At 39.3% G+C, this 8,756-nt stretch overlaps 2 non-coding genes across 2 annotated transcripts; both read left to right on the forward strand.

Annotated features, from left to right (window-relative positions):
* Positions 1 to 6,475: 6,475 nt before the first annotated feature.
* On the forward strand, positions 6,476 to 6,548 carry TRNAV-UAC (transfer RNA valine (anticodon UAC)). Its single transcript has one exon. It is a non-coding gene; the product is annotated as a tRNA-Val (tRNA).
* A 666-nt stretch (positions 6,549 to 7,214) lies between these two features.
* TRNAF-AAA (transfer RNA phenylalanine (anticodon AAA)) lies at positions 7,215 to 7,287 on the forward strand. Its single transcript has one exon. It is a non-coding gene; the product is annotated as a tRNA-Phe (tRNA).
* The last annotated feature ends 1,469 nt before the right edge of the window (positions 7,288 to 8,756 follow it).

The raw sequence follows: 8,756 nt of genomic DNA on the forward strand, positions 1-8,756 counted from the left end.
CACTAAGTTCACTCAGTGTTTGCTAGTATAATGGCTTAGTAACAATGAGTTTGAGTGTGCAATGCAGGCAGACGTGCTGCAAATATCTTTGCACTAGTGGGACTATACAGAAGTCCAATAGCCACGTTTAGGATGCCACTAGGTTCACTCAGTGTTTGCTAGTATAATGGCTTAGTAACAATGAGTTTGAGTGTGCAATGCAGGCAGAGGTGCTGCAAATATCTGTGCACTAGTGGGACTATACAGAAGTCCAATAGCCACGTTTAGGATGCCACTAAGTTCACTCAGTGTTTGCTAGTATAATGGCTTAGTAACAATGAGTTGGAGTGTGCAAAGTGCAGGAGGGTACAGTGGCAGGGTTGTGGGTTTCTGGGTAGAGGAAAGAAAACCTGCCTTTCTATCCCTCCTAATGGAGAAATGCAGCGAGGAAATCCCTGGCCTTAGCTATATAGACGCTGTCATCTTGTAAAAAAACCAAAGAGAAAAATTGCATGAAAAATACCCTGACTATAAATAAATAAATTGCAAGTGCTTAATAAACAGGGTACTTAGTGTATACATTTTTGCAAAAAGGTAAAAAGCTGTCTCACCTCGTCACGGTGTACCCATCTGAGACAGTCCCTAACCTACTGAAGTTAAAAACATTATCCATACCTGACTTGTGTCATGTCAAACTCCAATATGAATGGTGGCAAGTGGTCAGCTGTGTCCCAGATTAAATACACAGTGAAGTGAGACGCAATTAGTTGTTCAGTCTCAGTATTAGGAGGGCTGCGCCCCCAACTTGCAAAAAAGCAAGATAACATACAAAAAACACAAAAAACCTGAGCTGAAACAATGTTCAGTAAACATGCAACATTAAGCATGTGAATTGCAGCCTTAAGACGAGAAAAAAACCAAAGAGAAAAATTGCATGAAAAATACCCTGACTATAAATAAATAAATTGCAAGTGCTTAATAAACAGGGTACTTAGTGTATACATTTTTGCAAAAAGGTAAAAAGCTGTCTCACCTCGTCACGGTGTACCCATCTGAGACAGTCCCTAACCTACTGAAGTTAAAAACATTATCCATACCTGACTTGTGTCATGTCAAACTCCAATATGAATGGTGGCAAGTGGTCAGCTGTGTCCCAGATTAAATACACAGTGAAGTGAGACGCAATTAGTTGTTCAGTCTCAGTATTAGGAGGGCTGCGCCCCCAACTTGCAAAAAAGCAAGATAACATACAAAAAACACAAAAAACCTGAGCTGAAACAATGTTCAGTAAACATGCAACATTAAGCATGTGAATTGCAGCCTTAAGACGAGAAAAAAACCAAAGAGAAAAATTGCATGAAAAATACCCTGACTATAAATAAATAAATTGCAAGTGCTTAATAAACAGGGTACTTAGTGTATACATTTTTGCAAAAAGGTAAAAAGCTGTCTCACCTCGTCACGGTGTACCCATCTGAGACAGTCCCTAACCTACTGAAGTTAAAAACATTATCCATACCTGACTTGTGTCATGTCAAACTCCAATATGAATGGTGGCAAGTGGTCAGCTGTGTCCCAGATTAAATACACAGTGAAGTGAGACGCAATTAGTTGTTCAGTCTCAGTATTAGGAGGGCTGCGCCCCCAACTTGCAAAAAAGCAAGATAACATACAAAAAACACAAAAAACCTGAGCTGAAACAATGTTTAGTAAACATGCAACATTAAGCATGTGAATTGCAGCCTTAAGACGAGAAAAAAACCAAAGAGAAAAATTGCATGAAAAATACCCTGACTATAAATAAATAAATTGCAAGTGCTTAATAAACAGGGTACTTAGTGTATACATTTTTGCAAAAAGGTAAAAAGCTGTCTCACCTCGTCACGGTGTACCCATCTGAGACAGTCCCTAACCTACTGAAGTTAAAAACATTATCCATACCTGACTTGTGTCATGTCAAACTCCAATATGAATGGTGGCAAGTGGTCAGCTGTGTCCCAGATTAAATACACAGTGAAGTGAGACGCAATTAGTTGTTCAGTCTCAGTATTAGGAGGGCTGCGCCCCCAACTTGCAAAAAAGCAAGATAACATACAAAAAACACAAAAAACCTGAGCTGAAACAATGTTCAGTAAACATGCAACATGCAAAAATGTATACACTAAGTACCCTGTTTATTAAGCACTTGCAATTTATTTATTTATAGTCAGGGTATTTTTCATGCAATTTTTCTCTTTGGTTTTTTTCTCGTCTTAAGGCTGCAATTCACATGCTTAATGTTGCATGTTTACTGAACATTGTTTCAGCTCAGGTTTTTTGTGTTTTTGGCTGTCATCTTGTGTAGCTGTTAAACTCTGTTTTCAGGACCTGTCACCTATGGCTCTGACCCTGCCGGTATGAGCCCTTAAAAGGACTGATAGAAAGTGCTATCCTTATGCTGTCCAGCGCTGTGTATGGAGCGTAAACAGCTGTATCGGTGATAGGAGCTGCGCCAGTGATGTCTGACACCAAGGACGCAGAAGGCAGATAATGGCATGCTGGAGGAAAATGTCCGTTTTTATAATACAGGGACATGTGACATGGACATCCTATCACACATGCCGTTGCTTCTCTGGCTAAAAGTCCACTTAGCTGTGTGTGTCTGGGATTGGCTGACATGCTGGCCCTCCCCACTACACGCGCGCGCTTAGGGAAGGAAGAAAAGGAAAAAAAAAAAATGGCGATCGCCATTATCCATACAGCAGTGATCTGAACGCGCTGTTCCCGCACACTATACACTGAAATGTCATAATAGTGTGAGTCACAGAGTGACTTACACTATTACAGCGGAAAGCCAGCTAGGAATTAGCTGTTTTTTTTGCTGCTAGAACCGTTCTCTAACGTATCTAGAACTATCAAGCTTTTACCAAAAAGCTCGAGTTCTAGATCGATCTAGAAAAGCCCCCAAAATCACTCGAGCTGCGAACTGGAGAACCATGAACCACGAACCACGAACCGCGCTCAACTCTAGTCAAAACTCGTCTCTAGTTTTTATTACTGTGCAGGATTTCACAGGTTTTCTAGTGTGGTTGTCATCAAGTCTGCTTCACATGCAGTAAGTTCTGGGTTCAATTCCCAATGAAACCAACCTGTTTTCGGTGTTGAAGTAATTTCCTATCAACCTGTAAGAAATGAAATTCTTGGTTTTGTTGCCAAATGACAATACATTTTGGCTTCCATCACAAAGAGAACTACGAATTTGGGTTTCTTTTTTATTGACCTTTTTAGCAGAAAACATAATCTCATATTATAAAAATCCTGTTTGTTTCAAAATATATAGTTCCCATAAATACAAAAGCAAACGACTAAACTGTGTAGAAAAAAGTAAGACATTCAATGTAAACTTGAATTTAAGCAATACCCCTTTGTAGGAATAAAACTGGTAAAATATGTAATAAAAATTGTAAATGTTTCATTAATAAAAATACTTTCCTTCAGCAATAAAAAGGCACCGTCAGTCACAATTCTGCTCTGCTTGCCAATACACAATAACTCTTCATCAGGTTTCATAGTGTAGAGGTCATCACGTCTGCTTAACACGCAGAAGGTCCTGCGTTCAATCCCCAGTGATACCAATCTGTTCTTGGTGTTGATATAATACCCTATCCAACTACAATATATGAATTTCTTGGCTTTGTTGTCGAATAACAGGATGTTTTGGCTTCCATCACCAACAGAACTTTGAATTTTTTTTTTTTCCTGGCAGTCAAATTTCGTCTCTAATTGCCGTTACTTTGCAGGAATCACAGGTTTTAAAGTGTGGTGGTCATCAAGTCTGCTTCATATGCAGAACGTTCTGGGTTCAATACCCAGTGAAACCAATCTGTTTTCGGTGTTGAAGTAATTTCCTATCAACCTGTAAAGTATGAAATTCTTGGTTTCGTTGCCAAATGACAATACATTTAGGCTTCTATCACAAGGAGAACTACGATTTTGGGTTTCTTTTTTATTGAACATTTTAGCAGAAAACATAATCCCATATTATAACAATCCTGTTTGTTTCAAAATTTATAGTTCCCATAAATACAAAAGCAAACGACTAAACTGTGTAGAAAAAAGTAACACATTCAATGTAAACTTCAATTTGAGCAATATCCCTTTGTAGGAATAAAACTGGTAAAATATGTAATAAAAATTGTAAATGTTTCATTACCAAAAATACTTTCCTTCATCAATAAAAAGGCCCCGTCAGTCACAATTCTGCTCTGCTAGCCAATACACAGTAACTTTTCATTAGGATTCATAGTGTAGTGGTCATCACGTCTGCTTAACACGCAGAAAGTCCTGGGTTTAATCCCCAGTAAAACCAGTCTGTTCTTGGTGTTGAAATAATACCCTATCCAACTACTTTACATGAAGTTCTTGGCTTTGTTGCCGAATGACGGGATGTTTTAGCTTCCATAACCAACAGAACTACGAATTTTTTTTTTCCTGGCAGTCAAAACTCATCTCTAATTGCCATTACTTTGCAGGTCTTCACAGGTTTTAAAGTGTGGTGGTCATCAAGTCTGCTTCATATGCAGAACGTTCTGGATTCAATACCCAGTTAAACCAATCTGTTTTCTGTGTTGAAGTAATTTCCTATCAACCTGTAAAGTATGAAATTCTTGGTTTCGTAGCCAAATGACAATACATTTTGGCTTCTATCACAAGGAGAACTACGATTTTGGGTTTCTTTTTTATTGAACATTTTAGCAGAAAACATAATCCCATATTATAAAAAAACCTGTTTGTTTTAAAATATATAGTTCCCATAAATACAAAAGCAAACGACTAAACTATGTAGAAAAAAGTAACACATTCAATGTAAACTTCAATTTAAGCAATATCCCTTTGTAGGAATAAAACTCGTAAAATATGTAATAAAAATTGGAAATTTTCATTACCAAAAATACTTTCCTTCAGCAATGACGTAGGGTTCCCCCTAGTTTTGTAGCCAGCTAGGGTAAAGCAGACGGCTGCAGCCTGCAGACCACAGCTGGCAACCTCACCTTGGCTGGTAATCCAAAACTGAGGGCACCCCATGCTGTTATTTTAAATTAAATAAATAATTAAAAAAAAACACGTAGGGGTCCCCCAAAATTGGATCACCAGCCAAGGTAAAGCAGACAGCTGGGGCCTGATATTCTCAGACTAGGGAGGTCCATGGTTATTGGACTCTCCCCAGCCTAAAAATAGCAGGCCGCAGCCGCCCCAGAAGTGGTGCATCCATTAGATGCGCCAATCCTGGTGCTTCGCGCCAGCTCATCCCGCGCCCTGGTGCGGTGGCAAACGGGGTAATATATGGGGTTAATACCAGATGTGTAATGTCACCTGGCATCAAGGCCTGGGGTTGGTGAGGTCAGGCGTCTATCAGATACCCGACATCACCAACCCAGTCAGTAATAAAAAAAAATAGACGACAAACACATTTTTATTTGAAAAAACACTCCCCAAAACATTCCCTCTTTAACCAATTTATTAGAATGAAAAACAATTCCAGGTCTGGTGTAATCCAAGGGGTTGCCATGACGATCCACACTGTCCCAGTCAATGAAGAGCAGGATGTTCCCCATTGGCTGGGAGAGCAGTGCAGTGACCTGAGCTAACATCAATGGGTCAGCCCAGGTCACTGCAGGGCATGACAAGTGCTACTGTCAGCGAGGTACATTACCTGCACTGATCTCCAGCACACTGACAGCCCCTGTCACTGAGTTCAATGACCGGCGCCTTCACACCAAGTATCGCGAGAGGCCCGTGACGTCACCACTAGTCAATCTCGGGTTGGAAGCGAGGTGATGTGACAAGCGGCAGGCATGGAGGACAGTCACAGCGCTGAGGTCGGGATGGTGGGACTTCATCACCGCAGGTAAGCCGAGCGGGACCATGTGTGTGTACGTGTGTACAATACATGCCGCGGACAGGAGGGGGCGGAGCGAGCTGAGCGGGGAAGTGTGGGCTTCCTGCACGTAACTAGGATAAACATCGGGTTACTAACCAAAGCGCTTTGGTTGGATACCCGATGTTTATCTTGGTTACCAGCTTCTGGCAAGCTGCCAGCGATGGCTCTTGCACACTGTAGCTGTAAAATGCCCTGCTTTTTGTTGCTAGAACCGTTCTCGAACGTATCTAGAACTATCGAGCTTTTGCAAAAAGCTCGAGTTCTAGTTCGATCTCGAACAGCCCCCAAAATCACTCGAGCCTAGAACTGGAGAACCTCGAACCTCGAACCGCGCTCAACTCAAGTCATCACGTCTGCTTAACACGCAAAAGGTCCTGAGTTTAATCCCCAGTAAAACCAATCTCTTCTTAGTGTTGAAATAATACCCTATCTAACTACAATATATGAAGTTCTTGGCTTTGTTGCCGAATAACGGGATGTTTTGGCTTCCATCACCAACAGATCTACGATTTATTTTTTTTTTGCCCTGGCGGTCACAACTCGTCTCTAATTGCCATTGCTTTGCAGGATTTCACAGGTTTCATAGTGTAGTGGTAATCACGTCTGCTTTACACGCAGAAGATCCTGGGTTCAAACCCCAGTGAAACCCATCTGTCCTTTGTGTTGAAATAATATCCTATCAACCTGCAATATATTAAGTACTTGGCTTTGTTGCCGAATAACAGGATGTTTTGGCTTCCATCACCAACAGAACTACGAATTATTTTTTTTTTCCCCTGGTGGTAAAAACTCGTCTCTAATTGCCATTACTTTGCAGGATTTCACAAGTTTTAAAGTGTGGTGGTCATCAAGTCTGCTTCATATGCAGAACGTTCTGGATTCAATACCCAGTTAAACCAATCTGTTTTCGGTGTTGAAGTAATTTCCTATAAACCTGTAAAGTATGAAATTCTTGGTTTCGTTGCCAAATGACAATACATTTTGGCTTCTATCACAAGGAGAACTACGATTTTGGGTTTCTTTTTTATTGAACATTTTAGCAGAAAACATAATCCCATATTATAAAAAAACCTGTTTGTTTTAAAATATATAGTTCCCATAAATACAAAAGCAAACGACTAAACTATGTAGAAAAAAGTAACACATTCAATGTAAACTTCAATTTAAGCAATATCCCTTTGTAGGAATAAAACTCGTAAAATATGTAATAAAAATTGGAAATGTTTCATTACCAAAAATACTTTCCTTCAGCAATAAAAAGGCCCCGTCAGTCACAATTCTGCTCTGCTAGCCAATACACAGTAACTTTTCATCAGGATTCATAGTGTAGTGGTCATCATGTCTGCTTAAAACGCAGAAGGTCCTGGGTTTAATCCCCAGTAAAACCAGACTGTTCTTGGTGTTGAAATAATACCCTATCAAACTACAATATATGAAGTTATTGGCATTGTTGCAGAATGAAGGGATGTTTTGGCTTCCATCACCAACAGAACTAAAAATTTTTTTTTTTTTTCCCTGGCGGTCAAAACTCGTCTCCAATTGCCATTGCTTTGCATGATTTCACAGGTTTCATAGTGTAGTGGTCATCATGTCTGCTTAACACGCAGAAGGTCATGGGTTTAATCCCCAGGAAAACCAGTCTGTTCTTGGTGTTGAAATATTACCCTATCCAACTGCAATACATGAAGTTCTTGGCTTTGTTGCCGAATGATGGGATGTTTTAGCTTCCATAACCAACAGAACTACGATTTTTTTTTTTTTCCTGGCAGTCAAATTTCGTCTCTAATTGCCGTTACTTTGCAGGAATCACAGGTTTTAAAGTGTGGTGGTCATCAAGTCTGCTTCATATGCAGAACGTTCTGGGTTCAATACCCAGTGAAACCAATCTGTTTTCGGTGTTGAAGTAATTTCCTATCAACCTGTAAAGTATGAAATTCTTGGTTTCGTTGCCAAATGACAATACATTTAGGCTTCTATCACAAGGAGAACTACGATTTTGGGTTTCTTTTTTATTGAACATTTTAGCAGAAAACATAATCCCATATTATAACAATCCTGTTTGTTTCAAAATTTATAGTTCCCATAAATACAAAAGCAAACGACTAAACTGTGTAGAAAAAAGTAACACATTCAATGTAAACTTCAATTTGAGCAATATCCCTTTGTAGGAATAAAACTGGTAAAATATGTAATAAAAATTGTAAATGTTTCATTACCAAAAATACTTTCCTTCATCAATAAAAAGGCCCCGTCAGTCACAATTCTGCTCTGCTAGCCAATACACAGTAACTTTTCATTAGGATTCATAGTGTAGTGGTCATCACGTCTGCTTAACACGCAGAAAGTCCTGGGTTTAATCCCCAGTAAAACCAGTCTGTTCTTGGTGTTGAAATAATACCCTATCCAACTACTTTACATGAAGTTCTTGGCTTTGTTGCCGAATGACGGGATGTTTTAGCTTCCATAACCAACAGAACTACGAATTTTTTTTTTCCTGGCAGTCAAAACTCGTCTCTAATTGCCATTACTTTGCAGGTCTTCACAGGTTTTAAAGTGTGGTGGTCATCAAGTCTGCTTCATATGCAGAACGTTCTGGATTCAATACCCAGTTAAACCAATCTGTTTTCTGTGTTGAAGTAATTTCCTATCAACCTGTAAAGTATGAAATTCTTGGTTTCGTGGCCAAATGACAATACATTTTGGCTTCTATCACAAGGAGAACTACGATTTTGGGTTTCTTTTTTATTGAACATTTTAGCAGAAAACATAATCCCATATTATAAAAAAACCTGTTTGTTTTAAAATATATAGTTCCCATAAATACAAAAGCAAACGACTAAACTATGTAGAAAAAAGT

This window comes from Anomaloglossus baeobatrachus, chromosome 2 (assembly GCF_048569485.1).
Source record: "Anomaloglossus baeobatrachus isolate aAnoBae1 chromosome 2, aAnoBae1.hap1, whole genome shotgun sequence".
NCBI lineage: Eukaryota > Metazoa > Chordata > Amphibia > Anura > Aromobatidae > Anomaloglossus > Anomaloglossus baeobatrachus.